Source organism: Rhincodon typus, chromosome 1, assembly GCF_021869965.1.
Source record: "Rhincodon typus isolate 14 chromosome 1, sRhiTyp1.1, whole genome shotgun sequence".
NCBI lineage: Eukaryota > Metazoa > Chordata > Chondrichthyes > Orectolobiformes > Rhincodontidae > Rhincodon > Rhincodon typus.
In genome coordinates, this window is record NC_063332.1 from 151,178,821 (window position 1) to 151,202,026 (window position 23,206).

At 39.0% G+C, this 23,206-nt stretch overlaps 1 protein-coding gene across 1 annotated transcript in view; it reads left to right on the plus strand.

Annotated features, from left to right (window-relative positions):
- inpp4b (inositol polyphosphate-4-phosphatase type II B) overlaps positions 1-23,206 on the plus strand; it is a 718,933-nt gene that overhangs the window by 231,531 nt on the left and 464,196 nt on the right. The gene's annotated exons all lie outside the window — the stretch shown is intronic.

Consider the following 23,206-nt stretch of genomic DNA (forward strand, 5'->3'; position numbering starts at 1 on the left):
GAACTATAGACCAGTGAGCCTAACACTGGTGGTGGGCAAGTTGTTGGAGGGAATCCTGAGGGACAGGATTTACATGTATTTGGAAAGGCAAGGACTGATTCAACATGGCTCAACATGGAAATCATGTCTCACTAACTTGATTGAGTTTTTTTAAAGAAGTAACAAAGAGGATTGATAAGGTCAGAGCAGTGGACGTGATCTATATGGACTTCAGTAAGGCATTTGACAAAGTTCCTCATGGTTGACTGGTTGGCAAGGTTAGATCACAGTGAATTGAGGGAGAACTAGCTATTCCAATTAGATCTGGCTTGAAGATAGAAGACAGAGGATGCTAGTGGAGGGTTGCTTTTCAGACTGGAGACCTGTGACCAGTGGTGTGCCACAAGGATCAGCTCTGAGTCCACTGCTTTTTGTCATTTATGTAAATGATTTGGATGTGAACATTGGAAGTATGCTTAGTAAGTTTGCACGTGACACCAAAATTGGAGGTGTAGTGGACAGCAAAGAAGGTTACCTAGAGAACAATGGGATCATGATCAGATGGGCCAATGGGCTGAGGAGTGGCAGATGGAATTTATTTTAGATAAATAAAAGGTACTGCACTTTGGAAAAGCAAATCAGGGCTGGACTTATACACTTAATGGTAAGGTCCTGGGGAGAGTTGCTGAACAAAGAGACCTTGGAGTGCAGGTCATAGTTCCTTGGAAGCGGAGTCACAGATAGATAGGATAGTGAAGAGGGCATTTGGTATACTTGCTTTTATTGGTCAGTGCATTGACTATAGGAGTTGAGAGGTCACGTTGCAGCTGTGCAGGACATTGGTTATGCCCTATAGGAATACTGCATGCAGTTCTGGTGTCCTGGTTATAGGAAGAATGTCGTGAAACTTGAAAGGTTCAGATAAGATTTACAACAGTGTTGCCACTGTCGGAGGGTTCGACCGATAGGGAGAGGCTGAATAGACTGGGGCTATTTTCCCTGGAGCGTCAGACCCTGAGGACTGATCTTATTGAAGTTTAGAAAATCATGAGGGGCATGGAGAGGGTAATTAGGCAAGGTCTTTTCCCCAGGATGGGGGAGTCCAAAACTAGAGGGGCATAGATTTAAGGTGAGAGGGAAAAGATATAAAAGGGACCTATGGGGCAACTTTTTCATGCAGAGGGTGGTGCATGCATGGAATGAGCTGCCAAAGGAAGTGACGGAGGCTGGTACAATTACAACATTCAGAAGGCATCTGGATGAGTATATGAATAGGAAGGGTTTAGAGGGATATCGGCCAAATGCTGGCAAACAGGGCTAGATTTATTTAGGGTATCTTGTCAGCATGGACAAGTTGAACTGAAGGGTCTGTTTCCATGCTGTATACCTCTATGACTCCAGGATTGTAAGTATCTGGAACTCGCTGCCTAATGTAGTGTAAAGGTTGAAATCCTCAAGATGTTTAAGAACTGTGTAGTTGAGTACTTGAAAAGCCATAGCATTCAAGACTTTGGACCAAATACTGTGAAATGGGATTAAAACATTAGTTTGCTTTCTCACCATGCATGCTGCCTGACTGGCTGTGATCTCCAGCATTTTTTATTTTCAATTCAAATTTATAATCTGCAGTAATTTGCTCCTACTAGAATAATTAGATGCTTGATGACTGGCACAGAAATGATGGGCCAAAGAGCCTTTTTCCATGCTGTAAAAGCTCTATGACTCTGGCAAAAGTAGCAATCTGCCTGAGATTGACATTCCTCGGAAAATCTGGCCCTTTGTTTGTGTTTGTCTTGTCTATAGCCGATTGTATTCATTGTAGGTACATGTTTAGATCACATTAAGTGATCAATGTAAGTAGCGTAGAATTATTTACACTCATAGCTTGGAGTAAAAACTGTCCTTTTTAGTAGACTGTAAGCCTTGGTGCAGTGATGTCACCTTGGACTCAAAGAAGCAAAACTTTCAGAAGCCACATTTGAATTCTCAGGTCGGCACACAAATTCTCCTGACACATTTAGATGAAATCCAGTAGAATTCTTTTGGTTTCTTGGCCTACAGTTGCCTTTTGGATAATATTACAAAGATGAATTGCTGGATCATTTATCCCATTTCTGTCTCTGGGACTGCTGCTTAATGCAAATTGGCTATCTGTTTCCCTACATAACAATGGGCACATTTTAAAATATGTGCCTAATTGACTTAGAGGAGCTTTAAGATGGTCTATAGTCATAGAAAATGTCATATAAATGCAGATTGTTTTGTGCCCTTATTGGTTGGATACAGAAAATAGAAATTCATGTGAGTTGATTCAAATTTCTAGTATGAGTATCGTATAATTTTTTTCTTTAAACTGCGTATGAGGATAAATCCCCAGAGGATATAGAATGCTTCCTCTGCACTTATTGCATTGACTGGAATAGCAGTTCCAAATTTGACTGAGCTGTAAATCAGTTAGAAGTTTGAGAAGTTTTTCCGAAGCACATCAGTAGCAGTCTTAATGCTTTCCTACATCCCAGTCTGTTTCAAAGAAGCAGATTTAAAAAAGAAATTGACACAAAATCAATTACTTCAGAATGGGTAACCAATAACTTCATCAGAGATTCATTTTGAGGAGATAAAGAAATGGAAAGTTTAAAAGGAATTTCAGTCTATGGTACCTTGACAGCTGAAGGCAATACCTCCAAGAGTTGGGTACAAAGAAGGCCAGGATCATTAAAAGCAAATGTTGTGGTTGGCCCGTAAGACTAGAGTAGGTTATAGAGATAGGGAGGGGTGAGATCCTGCAAGGATGAAAATCTTAAATTGGGCACATTGTTGGCCTGGGAGCTATTAGAATTAAAAAGTTTAGGAATTAAGGGTGACTTGGATTTGGCCAGGAAAAGACATTGCTACGGTCGCTGTTATTGGGAGTGGTGTGGGGGGAGAGAATTATCAATGAGAATAACCAAAAAATGATTAAATTACCCATAATAAAGATATTACCAACAAGATTTCACTTTTCATAATTTGTACTTCAACACAAATCTGAATTGAAGATTTATTAACAAATTATGCTCTAGGTGAAACAGATCCCACAGAAACTCTAGTTGACTCCTTTTATTTAATTTGTTTTTCTAATCCACCTGTTCAGATTTGTTATTACCCATCTCTGGAGCAGATGGGACTTGAATCCCGGTCTCTCCATCCAAGGGAGGGACACTACCACTGCACCACGGGAAGGCCTTATAAACTTCATTGAATGATCTTGTTGGCTCTGGCAAAACTGAAAATATTAGCAATGAAATTCTCTAATTCACAACTGTTGGTTTAATCCTGTCTTCAGCTCTCTGTCTCTTTTAAGTATATTGCACGTACAGCTCTTTGCAGATTATTTCGTTTCTGTCAACCAGCTTTAATTGTATTTTCCTTCTGCTTCATATTGCTGAAGGTCACACAATTTTTTTTATTCATTAATGGAATGAGGGCATCACTGGCTAGGCAGCATTTATTGCCCACCCCTAATTACCCAGAGGGCAGTTCAGAGTCAATCACATTGCTATGGGTCTAGACTCACATGTAGGCCAGACCAGGTAAGGATGGCAGTTTCCTTCCCTAAAGGACATTAGTGAACCAGATGGGATTTTCCAACAATTGACAATGGATTCATAGTCATCATTAGATTCTTAATTTCATATATTCTGTTGAATTCAAATTCCATCATCTGCTGTGACGGAATTCGAACCGGGTCCCCAGAACATTACCTGGGTCTCTGGATTAACAGTCCAGCGATAATACTAGTAGGCCATTGCCTCCCCTTAAATGGACCAGTATTTCTTGTTATTCAAGAAAGTTAAAATTGTTCCTGCTCACACTTGTGAATTCTTAAGTCCCTTTCAACATTCATGAATGTGATTACAGATTCCAAGGACCTGTCTGTTCAAAGAAGTTATGAATTTCCTCTGTGTCAAAGATCATCACAATGAAGGTCAAGGGTTTATAATGTTTTGGAAGTTCAGATAACATGGAGGATAGGAAGTCAGTCAAGAGAGTATTAGAATACTTGAGTCTGAAGATAACCAATGCATGGATGTGAGTTTCAGCAGTGGGTGAATTGAAACAAGTAGGAGGTTGGTGTTACTAAAAAGATTAATAACATGTCATGAGCTTTCATCTCAATTTATGAATTATAATAGGTGCCACTTGAACCTACCTTCAAGACCAATGGAACAAAAAACAGAAATTGCTGGAGAAACTCAGCAGGTCTGGCAGAATCTGTGGGAAGAAAACAGTTAATGTTTCGAGTCCAGTGACTTCATCAGAGCTGTTAGTAGCTCAGAAAAACTGGTATTTGTGCTGAAGCCAAAGTGGTGGTGGGGGAATGTGAGAAGTGACTGGGTAGGTGGAGCTAGAGCCCAGAGAGAGGAAGACATGAAAGGGGTAAATGGATAGCAGGCTGGGACGGAAGTGAATGTATGTATGTACATTTCTATGTACTGTATGTATGCTATGTTGGTTACAAATGCTGAATAAGAGAAAATAGGAGCCAAGAGTGTGAAAATTAGTTAGCTGTGCTAAATGTAGCCCGTATCATGTGATAATGGGCCTAGGAGTACATGGGAATGGGTGACTGTGCTAAAAGAAACCCAGGTCATAACAGGATTGTGTGCAGGGTGGGTAAAAAATATGGAAGGATGGAATCAGGCTCTGAAGTTATTGAACTTGATGTTGAATCCTAAAGGCTGCTGGGTACCCAAGTGGAAAATGAGATGTTGTTCTTTGAGCTTGTGCTGATGGTAGCTGGAACATTGCAGCTGGCCTGCAACAGAAATGTTGGTGTGGGAACACGGGGTGTGTTGAAGTGGCAGGCAATTGGAAGTTCAGGATCATTTTTGCATAGGTATTCTGCAAAGCATTCACCCAGAATGCGTTTCCTCTCCCCAATGTAGAGGAGACTGCATTGTGAGCAGTGGATAAGGTAGACGAGATTGAGTGAAGTACTGGTGAATCGCTGCTTCACCTGGAAGGTATGTGTGAAGCCTTGAATGGTGAAGAAGGAGGAGGTAAATAGACATATATTGCACTGGAGGGAATTGTGGGAGTGTGAGGAGATATTGGAATTGGAGGAGGAGTGTACTAGAGTGTCCCGGAGGGAATGGTCCCTGCAGAATGCTGGGGAGAGGAAATGCAGGCTGGGTGAGTGCTTTGCAGAATACCTATGCAAAAATGATCTTGAGCTTCCAGTTGCCTGCCACTTCAACACACCCCCATGTTCCCACACCGACACTTCTGTCGCAGGCCAGCTGCAATGTTCCAGCTACCATTAGCACAAGCTCAAAGAACAACATCACATTTTCCACTTGGGTACCCAGCAGACTTCAGGATTCAACATCAAGTTCAATAACTTCAGAGCCTGATTCCATCCTTCCATGTTTTTCCCCGCCATTCACACAATCCTGTTATGACCTGGGTTTCTTTTAGCTCAGTCACCCATTCCCATGTACTCCTAGGCCCATTATCACATGATATGGGCACAGCTAAACAATTTTGACCAATGCTGACAAAGAAGGAAAGGGGATTCCTTTAGAGTGCATGGAAATGGTGGCTTACTATCCCATCAGCATCCACAAAGGATTGTAAGCGAGGTTCAGAGGGAACCTATGAAAGGGTGAGGGCAGAAGTGCAGTAGATGTGTTGAACATGGCTAAGAACATAGAACATAGAACAGTACAGCACAGTACAGGCCCTTCGGCCCACGATGTTGTGCCGAACTTTTACCCGAAACCTAAGGTCTATCTAACCTCCACTGCTACCTTATACTATCATCCATATGCCTATCTAATAGCTGCTTAAATGCCCCTAATGAGGCCGACTCCACTACCCTCTCCGGCAATGCATTCCATGTCCCTACCACTCTGAGTAAAGAACCTACCTCTGACATCTCCCTGATGTCTACCTCCTTTCACTTTAAAACTATGTCCCCTTGTAAAAGCTACCTCCACCTTAGGAAAAAGTCTCTGGCTGTCTACTCTATCTATACCTCTGATCATTTTGTACACCTCTATCAAGTCACCTCTCATCCTTCGTCATTCTAAAGAGAAAAGCCCTAGCTCTCTCAGCCTTAAAAATGGCTAAGGGTCCAGTCGACCATGGTAGCAGGGAAATCTCAGTTCAGAAAGAAGGTGGACATTTCTGAGGCCCTCTTTCTGAAATGTGGCATCGTCAGAACAGATGCAATGAAGACGGAGAGACTGGGAGAATGCGATGGAGTCCTTGCAGGAAGCAGGGTGTGAGGATGTTTAGTTGAGCTAACTGTGGGAGTCGATGGGTTTGTAGTATATATCCTTGGCTAGCCTAACCCTAGAAATATAAATAGAGGTGAAGGGAGCAATCAGAGATGGAGCAGGTGATGGTGAAGGCAGGGTGGGAATTGGAAGCAAAATTGAAAAGTTTTCCAATTCCAAATGAGTAGAAAAGCAGCATGGGCAATTACAGAACAAGAGTTGTGGGAGGGGACCCCAGTCTTGACTTTTTTTTTTGTCCATCCTAATACTTTTCTGGGCATTTGATAACTCTTCAGTGAAGTGACTTGAAATGTTTTCTGATGTTAAATGTGCTACATTAATGCAAATATTTGTTGTTGATTAGTGAATGTACCTGATGTAGACAAATAGTTAATATGCAATACCTAAGATTGTCGGCAAGTAAAGGTTGCACTAGGGTTGCTTATGTAAGTGTGAGGAGAGTAAAGTTTGTATGGTGCAAGGATTGTAGGTTAGTGAAGGGAAGTGAGAGAGAGGTACTATTGTGGATAGTGAGATTGGCAGTATGAATGGTAAAGCAGTATTCTTTACTGTAGCAACATGGGGCATCTTTCACTATACATGCAGCTAGCTTTGATTTTGTTGTGATAGAATCTACCCTTTTGCTGTTTAACGATTTCTGCCATGCTACTTTCGACTTGCTTCCTTTGCTGGCTTTCAGAAATCATCCATCATCTAGCTCCTCCTACCCCTTGGGTCATCACTTTGTGACCCCATTATCGTGTGTCAAACTATCCCTACTTCCAAATCTTATAATCCTGTTTCCAGTTCAAATCTCCTTTTCAATAAGTCGACAAACACTTGTGCTTATTTTGCCATAATATGAAAGGCTAATTGAAGCATTATTTGTATCTCCTGTAACAGTAGTCTTAATTTTGCTGTATCTACATTTTTCTTATGTTGAGCCACTCTTCCTTCTATCTCTCCTTATTTTTCTGATTTGTTAACATGATGTACATTCTCAGTCTTCAGCTCTGAGGATCAATTGTTCTTCAAAACTAACTTGTCATTTTCTCTCTTCGATCCTTTCCATGGAAAATTTATCAAAATATCCCAAAATGCAACATTGACATACTGGAGTGGACTAGTAATTGGCAAAAGAATTTCAAAATCAGTTATTTTTGGGCATTTTGTAGGGAAGAGAAAAGGGCATTGTCTATTCCTTAGAAAAGTAGAGTCTAAGTGAGGTAGATGTGCAAAAGGTGGTACAGGTTCATAAATCATAAAATGTAGCAACCAAGTTACTAGCCACAGAAAGGAAAGACAATGCATTAGGGTTCCTCTTCTAAGGAATAGAATCGAAAAATATAAATTGTAGAAGTTATACAGATCAGAGTCCATAGTCTTAAAAAATTACAAAAGATGATATAAAAGCAGTGGAGAAGACCCAATAAATATTTATAAGAATAGTATCAGACTTGTAAGGACACAATCATTAGGAAAAATTGAATAGGTTCAATCTCTTTTTGTTTTTAATTCAGAAAAAAAAACTGGAAGGATTGGATAGGGAAAGTAGAGAGGTTATTTCCATGTGTTAATGACACCAGAACCAACTACAATACAGTCACTAATAACTTGAGTAAGGAATTAGAGATGTTTCTTAGAGACTGATAAGAATGTTCATCTTGCTTTGCAAGAATGCTTGAGGCATAAATGCATAGAAGGAAATCAGAAGATAAGGCAGAAGAGATCTATTGGTTGAGCGAGATAGAGTATTACAGGAGCAGGGTAGTGTGGAGCATAAAGAACTAGCAATGATCAGTTGGGCTACATGACCTACTTCATTGCTGTAAATTTCTGTGTAACAAGTTGCCTTTTCTCATTTAGGCCTGGTTTTACAGGGTAGGTAGAATACATAATTAGCAAGTGAGAAACTGAGTGAATTTCAAGATTCAAATTAAAATGTAAACAAAATCTACTAAAACTAATAGAACTGAATTAATTAGAAATGAACACCTTTCTCATTGACTAATGACTTAATTGTTATATTCTAATGCCTATTGTAAAGATTTTGAAATATATTCTATTCTGATCATGCAAGTAAAGAGATTTTATATCTGAACAATGTTTTTGCGCTATGACACATGTAGTATGTCAACCAAATATTTTACAATGGAGGTGGTTAGCGTATCTCTCTTGTACTTATGCGTACTTTGTAATTTGGAGTATTGGCACAATTGAAACTTGATACACTCAAAATTTACAAAGACTGATACCATGCTAAGTTGCCTGCTAATTTTGCCGCTCTACTGCCTTATATTCTTTAATTTACAATACGTAGTGAGGTAAATAATAAAATTCTGAGCAAACATGGACAAAATATAGATTTGGCTCCAAGGAAATAAATCTTCCTCTTTAGATGTTTTGCTGTTCCAAAAGTGAAGCAAATCTCTTGCTATTGACAAAGTTATACCATTGCCATTGTGCAAAACATGTGAGAATGGTTTGAGGTGACCTTTCTGTTGATGTTTCCATCATTTCTCTGGGGAAGCATTTTGGTTCTGCTCTGTATATCCCAGCTACCTCATTACGTGAAAGATGGCCACATGCTTCAGCGAGAAGTACAGAGCTAATACAATGTGCAAGAGGTTAAGTATTTAGTCTGAAATGAAGTAGATGATAGTTTACTCATGAACTTATCAGCAAAATCTGTAATGTGGAGGTACTTCACTATACTACATAAAAGTTCCTGAAATTGTAGGTTATTTGAACAAATCTTAACAAACCAAATGAAGCCATGACAATTTCAAAAATGCAAATGAGAAATAACAAAAGTCTATAAATGACAAATAAAAGAAGCTGAGTGATTAGTTTGAAAATGAAAATGACTGCAATGATTCAGTAGTAAAATATTACTTTTCTGTTTGAGTTACATAGAGGTTTCTGCATAATTGAAAATGAATACTTAGCATTTAACTTTGTATACAAAATCTCAAGCTGGGTTGAAGTCAATGGAGTGGCACATGTGCACTTAGTTGTAAATTAGATTGAAACAAACGCTCCCTATAAATTTAATTATTTAATTTCTTCTTTCCTACTTCTCTTCTGATCAGTTTTTTCCCCTCTGTTTGCTTATTTGAGCCATTTGAGTTGTTCCATTGGTTTTCTTTATTTGAATTAACATTCATCCCAATTACTGGACTTGAATTAGGTACATTTATTATAAACAATCCACATAATTTTTCATTGCTTTCAAAGTAAAGAAAGATGAAAAACATAAACAAAATATGTATGTCTTAATGAAATCACTATGACTATTGAAGAAAATAAATCCCACACTCCCTATACAACAAAAAGTACCTTACTAAATCTCAATGTCTTTGAAATTGTGTGGTGACATCAATTAGGTCATTGTGTTTGACCTTTTCCTACATATGTCGGGTGGTTATAATTTGACTTGTTGGAAATGTGAGCTAATAATGGCATGGAACATCCAGGACTTTGGTGAGCACCAGTATCTGTTCTTTTGTTCTGCTTTGCCAAATTATCAGAAAATTAGTTTTGGTCTGCACCAATCTGGTTGCTCCTTGTTGATAAAACTCTAAGGCATAAAACAACATACCTTATCTTGTTATGGCTGGTTATGTGACATATTTGTGCCCCAGTATGAAGCACTTTCAGCTTAACAATGGTGCATTAAATTGTGTAATTCAAGTGTGACGATGCCAAAGTTCAGTTTAGAGAAATATGGTATGAAACCCACAAATAATTTAATATATCTTCATTTTGCTTTACTCCTACCATCTTTATGACAATTATTAAAACTGTATCTTTCATCGTCATGATATCAATACAGAAGCATTGTGAGTGATGTCAGCTGTATAATGATAGCCTTGAGCTCTTTCTGCGTAGTTTATTTCATCTTTTGTACCACTGGAAATCTGAAAATGTTCTTCACTAAGCTATTCCATTTTGTAATGGATTAAGATCAACCATGAAGCCTGGAGGTGTTATCCTTACTATTTCTTTTCTCTGTCTCTTGGTGTATGGCGTGTAATTTTTACTGTAGAGCATTTTGTCAAAATTTCTAGCTTTGAAAATTGTGAGTTTTTACTGATGTTTCAGTGAAGTAAAATTAGCATAGGAATTGGAGAAAGTCATTCAGCCTTTCAAACTTCATTCACTATTCCATTGCATCATGGCTGAACTTGATTCCATAAACTTTGATATATTTCTGTTAGGCGAAGGTATTAATCTCAGTTTTGAATCTTTCTATTGACTTGTAACACATCTAAGAGTTATTAGTGATGAACATTGGCTTGTTTTGCATGCTAATTAAACAAATTTTTTGGAAATGTCCAAATGCTCATTCAACTATCAGAATTCTTAATTATCATGATGTACTCCATTTCTGGCATGTATTTCTGAATGTTTGTAGAACAGTTTGTATGACCTGACTAACTTGTGTAAATATTCACCAAAGACAGTGTGCAATCCCTTTAAGCAAGTCTGGGATTGATCCCTGCAGTTTTTATACAATTTATATTGTGTAAAACCAATTCTGAGCAGGCATTTTTCACTTTTGAGGAATTGTCAAGGTTGTCACAGTTTATCTGAAAATGTTGTAGTCATACGGATGTGACAATGAATGAATGCAAATTGCCAGTTTTATGCTGTCAGCTCGATGCCAGTCAGCTGATGTTACAGTATGATGGATCAAAGCTGTTAGTTATTGAGCTGTCGGTGAAAAATGACTGAACGTTCTTCCATGAAGTGACTGTTGACTGCACTGGCATTACGTTATCTTGTTCCAGACTGCTGTACTAATTAAAATCTCTGATCAAATCCCTGCAGAGACAGGCACATTCTTGTTTCACAATATCCAATCATACACAATTGTCTCAGTTTCTGAGGCATCACTTGAAGAGACAAAATGCATAATTCATAAGCTTGCATAATCACAGACCTCATAGAGGCATAGAGTTATACATCTATGGAAACAGACGCTTTGGTCTAACTCATCTGCACTGACCAGATATTCTAAACTGATCTAGTCCTATTTTCCAGCATTTCTCAACCCTTCTTATTCACGTACCCATCCAGATGCCTTTTAAATGTTATAATTGTACATGCCCCCAACACCACCTCCGGCAGCTCATTCTAAACACACACCACCCTCTGTGTGAAATGGCTGCCCCTCAGGTTCCTTTTAAATCTTTCCCCTCTCACCTTAAATCTATTCCCTCTAGTTTTGGACTCCCCTATCCTGGGGAAAAGACCTTGGCTATTCATCCTATCCATGCCCCTCATGATTTTATGAATTTCTATAAAATCACCCCTCAGCCTCCAACACTCCATGGGGGGAAAAAAAAATTGTCTCAGAAATTCTCCCAATAACAATGATATAGTATCCTCTCTGTTGCCATTGCAGCTTCTCCACTGTTGTCTTGTGCCATTAGATCCTAAATCACTTGATGTTATTTGTGTACAAGGTTTGTAACAGCCTTGCTGAATATAATTGCTTCTAAGAATTATTTTGTCCAAACTTTTATGTGAACATAAGGCATGTATCTTTTTTTAAACAAATTGCTAACAAGGCACAATTTGTCTAGATCATTGTATATGGGTCTGAAAGGATTAAAACTGTGCACTGCCATAAGCATCACCAGCCATACAGACTTGTGAGCAGACCAACTAAAGATTTTAGATGATTAAGATCTAATATCCAGGTCTGACTCATAGTCTAGGGGACAATGTATATCCTAATAATGTACTGTAATGTGGAGGTAGTTACAAACATATAATAAATTACTTATTTTCCAATGCAAAAGCTTCTTCTAGTTAGACCAGTAAGCGAATTTCATCTATCACTTAAATCAAGCAGCTCTTGTAGATCTGTACAGCAAACCTTCGACATGGTGAGGTCTAGGCTCAGTTTAATGACACATACAACAATCATTAGAAATAAGATCAACAGGAGAAGAAAGCAGCTCACTACCACCTTCTTGAGGGCAACAGGAGTGGACACAAATGGTGGTCCTGCCAATGAAGTGCAATTTTCCCAGCTAGATAACATGTAATTTGCAATTTCATGAAAGTAAAGTTCTTTTTTGGGCCACTAAGGCTTTTACAGGACATTGAAATCAAACATCTGTTCACAAGGATGCAATTTAGTGTAGATCCTGCTGTAAAAGTTTACAACCTGCAAGAGTTTATTGGGTCCAAGTGGTCTAATTATTATATAGAGGCTTCAGGAATAGCATAATTACAAGGTTAACAGCACTATTCCCAATTCACCCTCGTAAGTATTTCCAAAACTTTGGTAATAAGACAAAATATCCAACAGGTCAACAAACACCTGTCAAAGAAAGGGTAGGTTAACTTTCACGTCACTATTTAGTTACCATGAAGGATTCCACATGAAACATTTAAAAACATTCTACCTCGCTGCTGACTGACTTGCCGTGTATCTTTGCTTTTTGACTGACATTTTCAGCCTTTATGATTTCTCTATTTTTCTCCTTGAGCATTTTTATGCTATTAGTGCCCCTTATCTCATCTTTTCCTCTCTGGGTTTGGAATGCCAGTTTAAAACTCTGTCTCCGGTTTAGAATTAGTACAGTTCTCACATTAAATAGCACTTATTTGTTTGCAAGTTACAAACCTTTTTCAGAGATGTGCTGAAAGATTAGGAGGAGGGGTTGACAAAATTACAGTTATTTTAATTGCCTAAAATATTCAAATCTGCCAAAAGAAGGTGTTTTCAGGAGTGCTATTTAGGTTAAATATTGATGGTTATTAACTAATGGTTATTAGGGGAGATGGTGAGACACTGGTCTTGTTGCTGGATTAGTAATCCAGATCCCCAGGTAATATTTAGCTTCAAATCCCACCACAGCAGATGGTGGTGTATGTTTTTTTAAACAGTACATACAAGTTTCAACAATCATCAAACCAGTCATAGACTCCTATCAAGTAGAAGCCCTTTAAAAACGGCGTACGAGTCCTGAGTCTAGGACTCCTGACCCCAATTCTGGGCTTTCCAATTTCCGGAAATGCCTTTTAACACTATGGGTTGGTTTTGGTTGCAGGGCCTCATCCAGCACCCTGATCTTGTTTAGTTCCATTGCGGAGCAGGGCATTACAAACTCCTGTGCTACTTTCATGGAGTTGACCTGGCTTTTTAAAGAGTTGTGGTTCACAGCACCCCAGAGGTGTTGTGAACTATAGTGTGCATTAGGCAACCTTTTAGGCTCAATTTAGTTTTATTTTGTCAATTGCTGTCTTCAAATATGAATACTTACTGGTGAAGGAGGCAACACCCTTATTAATAATGCCTAATTCAAGTTATAAACCCAGTTTCATTTGCATTAACAATCACTCATAACAATAGCAACACATTTTATTGGAATATAAAACTAAACAGTTGGGTTCTATTAGATTGCTCTACTGTGCTTAATCATTGAATATATTGTGCTTAATATTAACCAAATGTTGGCTCAGTGTCAATTTTGGAGAGTTTCATGGAGGGCTTCTCTCTTTGAACACTAGTGAGTTTTCTGGCATAATTTTCCACAGATCACCTCATTATGTATGCATCACACCTCTGTGGCAGTCTACTTATGCTGTTGTGTGCCTATCAGTGGTAAACATGCTTGACACTGCTCAGATCTTTCAGGATTTCTACTGCAGCAGCATATTTAAAGACCAGCCACGGACCTGGTCAAGAGCTGTCAGCCAAGAGTTTCCCCTCAGTGCATGTAATGGGAGGGGAATAATGATGTCAAGCTTCTGAGTGCACATGGTTTGCATGGGTGACACTTCATTACAAACTCAAAATGACATTTGTAAATGGATTGACATTTTACATCACCTCTCAGATCGACTGTCATTGTAAATGCCGTTACAAGAATACAGACTACCTATCTTTAACTCAATACCATTGTTGCAATCCTGTCTAAGGGAGTGCTATCCTTTCCCTGATGTCCAGGGTTGCATAACATTTTGTTGTTTAATGTGAAAGCATCACCTGCTGGAAACGCTCTAAATGGTTCAAAGTGGTAACTTTTATACCAAAAGCAAAGAGAAAAAAGAACATAAAAAGTTATGTTTGTCTCTGGGAACAATCAGGGACTGCTTGCTTCTCAAGCTTGCTGCACCTGACTGAAGATAATGTTTCTCCTGCACAATATCCAATCATCTTCCATGGAAGACTGCTGCCGCTCTCCCAGCTCTTCAGCATCTAACACATCCCCTCTTTGCTTGCACTTTAGCTGGGCAGAGAACACTAACACATTAAGACTATATTGTGCGCTTTGTCTGGACTGGACTGCAAAGAATTTGCGGCCCCCAAATACTATCTGCAATCACCACAATTCACTTCTTCAGCTCCCCTATACAGCAATGGTGCCTGACAGCCTGCTTTGACCTCCGTTGAGCAGGCCTCCATGACTGGCCATGGCCTTAACCCCCTTACCGATTTGATGGATGTACAGAGTCCTTGATCCTGACAATACTTGAGCCTGACCATCCCAAACAGCCAACTGGTTGTGTCCTATCCCTTGGGCTGATCAGATATTGTCTTTGACTGACTGTGGGAGGGGTGCCCTTTACTGACAACAGCTCCCTTGAGTTGACTTGACTTAGGACTTCACCCCTTTTACATGGAAGCCATTTGCATGCCGCACTTGAAATGTGTTTGCTGTGTACACTGCTCGAACATGCTGTAGTTGTAGTATGGTGCCATACAGTCACATGTCCAACACCTTGATTTCTGCTGATGTCCATGACAAGCTGCATGGCTTTGTGTCTGCACTAAACAGCAAGACAACACAGAAGTAACATGAGCCATTAAGGTCTGAACGAGGTGATGAGTTGCAAAAAGGCACGGCATGGCAAGGTAAAGGTGCTGTGAACATCCAACTAGGTGTGAAGTGAGTAACTGCTAAGACAGGAAGCAGCAAGCCCTGAGGTACACTTTGTTCCAATGCATCAGTTGAGTGCATGTCCTGCATGCAAAGTTATCTGGCAGCAGAATCAAGGCCTTTGTGAACTCCAAAGAACAGTTTTGAAGTGGAGAACTGTATTCTAAGTGGGTCAAAGCTGTACCATGAGGACATGGTGAGGCAGGTGTGTGTCTGACACCAGCCTCCATGGGGCAGTGGTGGGGGGCTATTTGCAGTCACTGACCTTGGAACTGTACTGAGGTATTGAGCCTGCTGACAAAAATGGAGGCCCAGAGGAACAAATGGTGAACTGGAGCTGCAGGTGCCTGCTGAGGGTTTCCTGTTAGGAATTGTTGCCATCTAGTTTCCTCTGGTGCATGGGAGAATAGTAAGCTGCATTTAAATGAGGTGATATTAGGTTGTCAATTCAAACAAATGAGCATCTCATCACTCACTAGCAAGATTCTCATCTGGCTGTGAAAACCTTGGGTGGAAAATTGAAATTTTAGATTCCTGATGTTGAGAAAAATGTGTCCGATCTCACCATATTTTCCCAATGAACCTGTCATTGCCCAGATCATTTAAAGGCTGCGAATATTCGGTTCAATCTGTCAGAGCTGACTCTTCAAAAGAGTTGATGAGTATAGTCCTACAAATTAGTTCTCACCTTCCACCCTTCCAATCTTGCGCATTATGCCTCTTCAAGTACATGTTCAATTATTCAGTTGTCCTGTGAAAATTCATATGGAATCTGATTTTATCAAACTTTCAGAGGGTGTATTCCAATCCAGGTCTTAATCATCACTTTTTGAAAAAAATTCTCTTTTTCTCTGTATTTCTTTTGTCAATTGTTTTTAATCTATGACCTCTGCTTGCCAGATGAAATGATTCCTCCCTATTGGCTTAATGAAAACCCCTCATAATTTTGCATGTCTTTTATTGATGAAAATAATTATAACTAGAGAACCTTTTATTATGCAGAAACTAATCTTCAACGCACTTTGCTGTGGCATTGATTTTATGTTTAAGGTAACTATTTTCTGAATTCTCAACCTTGCATACTGCAAATAATCATTTGGTGTAGAATATTGAAACAATTTGAAATTAAAGATATTTCTTGCACCCTTTCCATTTGTTTGAATAATGTATCAGGAATTTTCAAACATTATCATTTGACATTCATGTTGCTTTTTTTCCTGTTATTTCAATGCAGAATTTTGTAAACCTTGTTCAACGTCTTCACAAAATTGGGGATATTTCTATAAATGTGGTTTTAAATCTACAATGTTTGTGTTTTGACATTTTGACAAAATTTTCAACTTGCACTTGTTCGGGACAATTTGTTAGGAATGCCAATATAAAGGAAAAGCAACTTCTGTGTTGTATGAGAGGAGAGTATTGATTGGTTGGCCCCTGGATGCTGATTAGTAGAAATTTTACCTTAGAAAATGCACAATTAGATGCTGACTGACAGTTAACTGCCCAACGTTGTTTCAATTTTAAACCATGTAGGTTGACTCTGTTATTTGCATTTCCTTAAAAACTGAATTTTTCTAACATTGTAATTTCTGAAAGCGAGCAATTTCTCCTCATGCATAGTTTCAATTTTGTTGTACCTTCATTCCACTTCAAAGTGGAAGAGGCATTTGCTCAATTTGAATTACACTACTCCCATAACCCAACCTCGATGGAATACAATGAAATTCTGCTGAGCTGATTTAGGGCTTGAATGTTGTGGGATTCTGAATGATTTGCCAACTTTTCACGTTTGCAATGTCTGGCAGCGTTGCAGATCCTCAAGCCTAACTCGATCTTGGAGTTAAAGATCCTTTAGAAAACATTGACCATAACATATTTGATTTCAGCATTCAGTTTGAGCGTAAGAAGCTTGCATTGGAAACAAATGTGTTAAACTTAAATAAGGGTAATTGCAAAGCAATGAGCATTAGCTGGCGTGGTGTGGGAAAGGAGTTCAGCAGAAAAGGCAGTTGAAGAACATTGACAGATGTTTAAGAAAATTGTTTATGACTCACAACAAAGCTACAGTTCAATGAGGAAGGATTCTAGGAAAGGGATAAACCACAGTTTACGAGAGAAATTCAGGATAGCATCAAATTGAAAGAAAAAGATGTAAAATGTGACAAAAAAATTAGTAAGTTGGAGGATTGGACTCCAACAAAGGGACAGGAATAGTTATCCTGAATAAGTATGATTCTATCAATAGAATGCATGCTGTTCTTAACGATAGGTCCCCCAAATTTGTATCCATTGGACTTCCCTCTTAGCATGACTAGACAATCTCACTTAAGCACAAGTAAAGAAATTGCCAGTTCTGAATAAGTGTCATGAGACTTGAAATGTTAACTGTGCTTACTCACCACATATGCTGTCAGACCCGCTGAGTTTCTTCAGCAATTTCTGCTTTTGTTCCAATTGCCTGCTGTATTTGTGGAAGATCAATGAGCTGCTAATTGAGACATATGATAGGATTTGTGCTCACTGCTCATTATGATCACTTATATACAGGCCACCCAGGACATTGTAGTAAACCTAACCCAGCTGCTAATTGATTCATATGATAGGATTTGTGCTCACTGCTTATTATGATCACTTATATACAGGCCACCCAGGACATTGTAGTAAACCCAACAAAGTCCAGGACATCCACAGTAGGTGTTTGCAGCTTAAGGAACTTCAGATTCAAGTTGACGTGCTGGTGCCTAAGCTGCACACGTTGCCCTACATCAGGGAAGGGGATAACAACTGAACACCAGAAAGTAGTCATATCCTTTGCACTAAGTAATTCAAATTAGTTGTGATTAAGGACAGAAGTATTTGACTGCAGATCAGGCAGGAATGGGGATCTGGGGGTTGTGCCAGAGGAGCCTTGGACCCTGCAATTGTCCAACAGTTACAAGACTCTTGCAAGGTGTACAGACAAGAGGTGGGACTGCAGGGAGGATGAACAACTGACTATGGCACTGTGGTACAGGAAGTCATTCAAGTTGGGTGCGTGGGGGTTGGTAGGGCAGGGAAGCAATAAGAATATAGTCGTGGTAGGGGACAGTCCAATTTGGGGGATAGATCTATTCCCTGCAGCCTTGAACATGAGTCCTGAAGGCTGTATTGCCTGCTAGTGCCAGGGTTCTAGGTCATCTTTTCACAACTGGCGAGGAATTTAACATGGAAGAGGAAGGATCCAGCTGTTATTGTCCACGTTGGTATGAACAACATCGATAGGTCGAGAAAGGAGGTTCTGCCAAAAGAGTTTGAGTAGTTAGGAGGTAAACTTTAACAATACCAGGTTTGCAACGTTAGCAAGCTGCCATAAGGTAGCTACAGTCAAGGAGTTAAATTCATGGCACACCGATTGGTGTGATTGACCTCATATTATTCTGCACGGGGTTAGAAGGGAGCAGTTCCGGTGGGATGGGCTTCACTTGAATCATGCTGAGATCGGTGCCCTGGCAAATTGAATAACTAGTACTATAGAGCAGTCTTTAAACTGATTCGAAGGATAGACGATTTAGAAGAGTGGGAACATAACCTTACAAAGCAAATGGATATGGCAGCATTGCAGGACTGCTACTTGGATAATGATGCTAGAATGGAGTGTACAAACATAGAAAAATAGCAGCAAATTGTGGCACAACATGATTAAAAAGACAAAATTAGTGGCATTTTACTGAAACAGCATTTAGAACAAAATAAATTAATTAACAGAACAAATAGAGGTAAATGGGTACAATCTTAGAGGTCAAAATTGAGAAGTAAATTTTTGGGATTGAGACTTTTTCAAAGAACAGGCTGAAAGAGATTGGTGGGATGGGGTAGCTTTGTTAGTAAGCGATGAAATAAGTACAATAGCAAGGAATGATTTTGGATTGGAAGATGTAGAATCCATAAGGGTGGAGGTAAGAAATATCAAGGACAGAAGGACACTGGTGGGAGTTGTCTATTAGCACCAACATTAGCAATACCGTAGGACAGAGAACATATGTAGAGATAATGTGGGCATATAAAAAGGTAAGTACATTAATTGTGGGTGACTTCAATCTTTATGTACATTGATTGATAAAGGTAGCCATGAGAAAGAATTAATGGAGTGAATTTGAGACAGTTTGCTAGAACAATATGTTGTGGAACCAACTAGGGTCAGGCTATTTTGGATCTGGTAATATGTAATGAGGCAGGTTTAATGAATGATCTTGGAGTTAAAGATCCCTTAGAAAACATTGACCATAACATATTTGATTTCAGCATTCAGTTTGAGCGTAAGAAGCTTGCATCGGAAACAAATGTGTTAAACTTAAATAAGGGTAATTGCAAAGCAATGAGCGTTAGCTGGCGTGGTGTGGGAAAGGAGTTCAGCAGAAAAGGCAGTTGAAGAACATTGACAGATGTTTAAGAAAATTGTTTATGACTCACAACAAAGCTACAGTTCAATGAGGAAGGATTCTAGGAAAGGGATAAACCACAGTTTATGAGAGAAATTCAGGATAACATCAAATTGAAAGAAAAAGATGTAAAATGTGACAAAAAAAATTAGTAAGTTGGAGGATTGGACTCCAGATAAGAATGAAAGATGACCAAAAAAAGGGATAAATTAAATTTGAGCATAAACTAGCAAGTCATACCAAGACAACAAGGTGCAGGGCTGGATGAACACAGCAGGCCAAGCAGCATCATAGGAGCAGAGAGGCTGACGTTTCGGGCCTAGACCCTTCATCAGAAAAAAGAACTTCTTTCAAAAATATAAAAGAGCTTTAAGAGCAAAGTCGTTTTTAGATTTATTAAAAAGAAGAGAGAGACCAAAGTGAACTTAGGCTGTTAGAGATTCAGGCTGGGGAAATAATGGAGAACCAAGAAATGACAGAGGAGTTGAATAAATGCTTTTCATCAGTTTTCATGGTAGAAAACACAAATACCATTCCAAAAATACTAAATAATTAAGGGGAAAAGGTGGGAAAGGAAATAAAGACAATAATTATTATGAAAGAAAAAGTACTAGGGAAACTAATGAGGTGAAAGTTTGATTGGATGACTGGACCTGATTGGATGCATTTGAGGGTATTAAAGGAAGTAGCTACTGAGGTAGTGGACGTACTGATGATAATCTTCCAAAAATATTTATATTATCAAAGTACCAGAGGATTGGAAAACTGCCAAAGTATCACACTAATTTAAAAAGGAAGGACACAAAGAACAGGCAACTATAGGCAAGTTAGCTTAACATCTATTCTTGGCAAAATGTTAGCCTATGATAGATTTAATAGAGTATTTAGAAATACACAATATAACCAAATGGAATCAGCATGGCTTCATAAAGGGGAAATCATGCCTGTTATATTTATTAGAATTCTTTGAGGAAATAATAGCAGGATGGTGATAGTGGAACCAGTAGTTGTAATGTATTCAGATTTCCAACAGATGTTTTATACATTACATCATGCTGGTCTGCTTAATAAGTGCCTATGTTGTTGGAGTGTAATATATTAGCATGGCTAGAGCATTGACTAACTAGTAGAAGACAGACATTTGGGATAAGGGGGCCATTTCCAGGTTGGCAAGCTGTAACTATTGGAGTGCCACAGGAATCAGTGCTGGAGCCACAATTATTTACAATATATATTAATGACTTGGATGAGGGAAGAAATTGTACTATCACAAGTTTATTAATGACACGAAAATAGGTGGGAAGGCAAGTAGTGAGGATTACATAAGTAGTCTGCAGAGGGATATAGCTGGATTAGGTGAGTAGTCAAAAATTTGGCAGATGGAATATAATCTGAGGAAATGTGAGGTTATGCACTTTGACAGAAGGAATCAAGGATCTGAATATTAACGTAAATGGAGAAGGACTGAAGAGAGCTGCAGCACAGAGAATTTTGGGAGTCTTTGTGCATGAATTGCAAAAGGCTAGCATATAGGTTCAGCAATAATAGGGAAGGCAAATGGAATGTTGGCCTTTCTTTCAAAGAGAATGGAGTATAGAAATAGGGAGGTCTTGCCAAAACCATACAAGGCTCTACTTCAACCACACTTAGAATACTGTGAACAGTTTTGCTCCTCCAATCTAAGTAATGATATACTGACATTGGAGAGAGTCCACAGAAGGTTCTCTAGGTTGATTCTGGGTGTGAATGGATTTTCTTATGAGGAGAAGTTGAGTAGAATGAGTTTGTACTCACTGGAATTTAGAAAAATGAGAAGTTATCTTATTAAAGCATAGAAGACTCTGATTGGGATTGACAGTTTGGATGTGAAGAGGTAGTTTCCCCATGTGGGAGAGGCTAGGCTGGAGGATGTATTCTCAGATTAAGAAGTTGCCCATTTAAAACAGGGATTAAGAGGAATATCTTCTGTCAGAGGATAGTTTGTGGAATTCTTTACTGCTGGGGATGTTGAGGCTGGTTTATCAAGAATATTCAATGCAAATGTAGATTTGATTTTTAATTGGCCAGGGAATCAAGAGTTATAGGGAAAAGGTAGGAAAATTGGATCAAGAATGATCAGATCACCTATGAATTAATCAAAAAGCAGGACAGACTTGATGACCTACTCCTACTCCTATGTCTTATCACACACAAGTGATGCCCTATCTCATCTGTTTCAGTTTCTGCACAACATGAAGTGCCCAAATGGTTGGGCAAATTTCTACAACTAGCTTTAACCACTTACATTATGAAGGATTCCTTCACATTTGTGAAATCCATACAGGACTTGCATATTGATATTAATATAGCGTCCATATGCTCATTTGCTGGTCTATTCACCAATGTACCATTCAAGGAAGCCATTGAAATTTGCACTGCAGAATTATATCGTCGTGATCGAGACCTTCCACCGCTGTATGAATCAGTATTCCTTGAACTTATGAACTCAGTAACTTGCACAGTTGAGTTCTGTTTTAAGTGCACTCTGTATGCCCAAATAAATGGTATTACCATGGGCTCCCCACTAGGTCCAGCTGTTCTATCACCTTTTTTGAGTGGCATGAGAAATGTGTCTTTGATGGAAGGACACCTAACTTCGTTTTGCATATTTCCAGAATCCAGTTTGTAACTTTGCTATATTTGAATGTACAACTGCATGTAGAAACTTCTTTACATGTCTTAATGAGCTTCATCCTGTATTCAAATCACTTTTGAAATCAAGCAATCAAATAAGCTTTGTTTCCTTGATGTACTAATTGACAAATCAGCTAGGGAGCTCTCTACTACTGTCTACCATGAGCCCATCTTCACTAGTCAATATATGCATTGGGATTCCTACAGTTTTGTGTGCTGTAAGGTTGGCCTTACCGGGACCCTCATGAATATAGCCAAGCCATTTGGTGACTGTGCAAGCTTGATTCTGAAATAGGGCTCATCAAAAGATCTTACAGGCACAATGGCCTGTGATGCCCTATCTCATCTGTTTCAGTTTCTGCACAACATTCCGCAATGATTAGATACTATCACTTTTTGTCCTGAAGAGTTCACAGTTTACCTCAGATTGTCCTGGAAGGGTAAGATATCATAAAAATTTAAGCATCAGGTGAAGCTAGCTGTTTCACCCCACTACTGTGCAGTAGAAACTTAAATGCTATTTTCTGCAGTCTTCAAGTCAAAATGGAATCTGCCTATGGCACAAACAAGTAATTTGACATACTCATTTCAGTGCCAATGTGATACTAACTATATAGGCTATACCTCCCAATGACTGGCGGATTGCATCAAATAGAAGTCCCTTCACCTATTTGCAATATAACCAGCCCATGCTTGTAAAACTCAAAATGCAGTGTAGAACATTAGATGTGATTCTGCAATTGGACAACATTTGCATGATAATAATATATCTGCACAGAATTATATTGACAGCCAATTTAGGATTGTCTGTTGGACTCGTAGTGTGGTGCAGTTTTGCATACTGAAAACTGCCTATGTCAATACACAGGACCCTGTTGTTTGCAGACAGAAAAAAAGCATATACGCACATTGTGCTTATTTCACTTCATCTAAATACGTGCAGCCATTCTCTGGTTCATTTCTCAGGGCA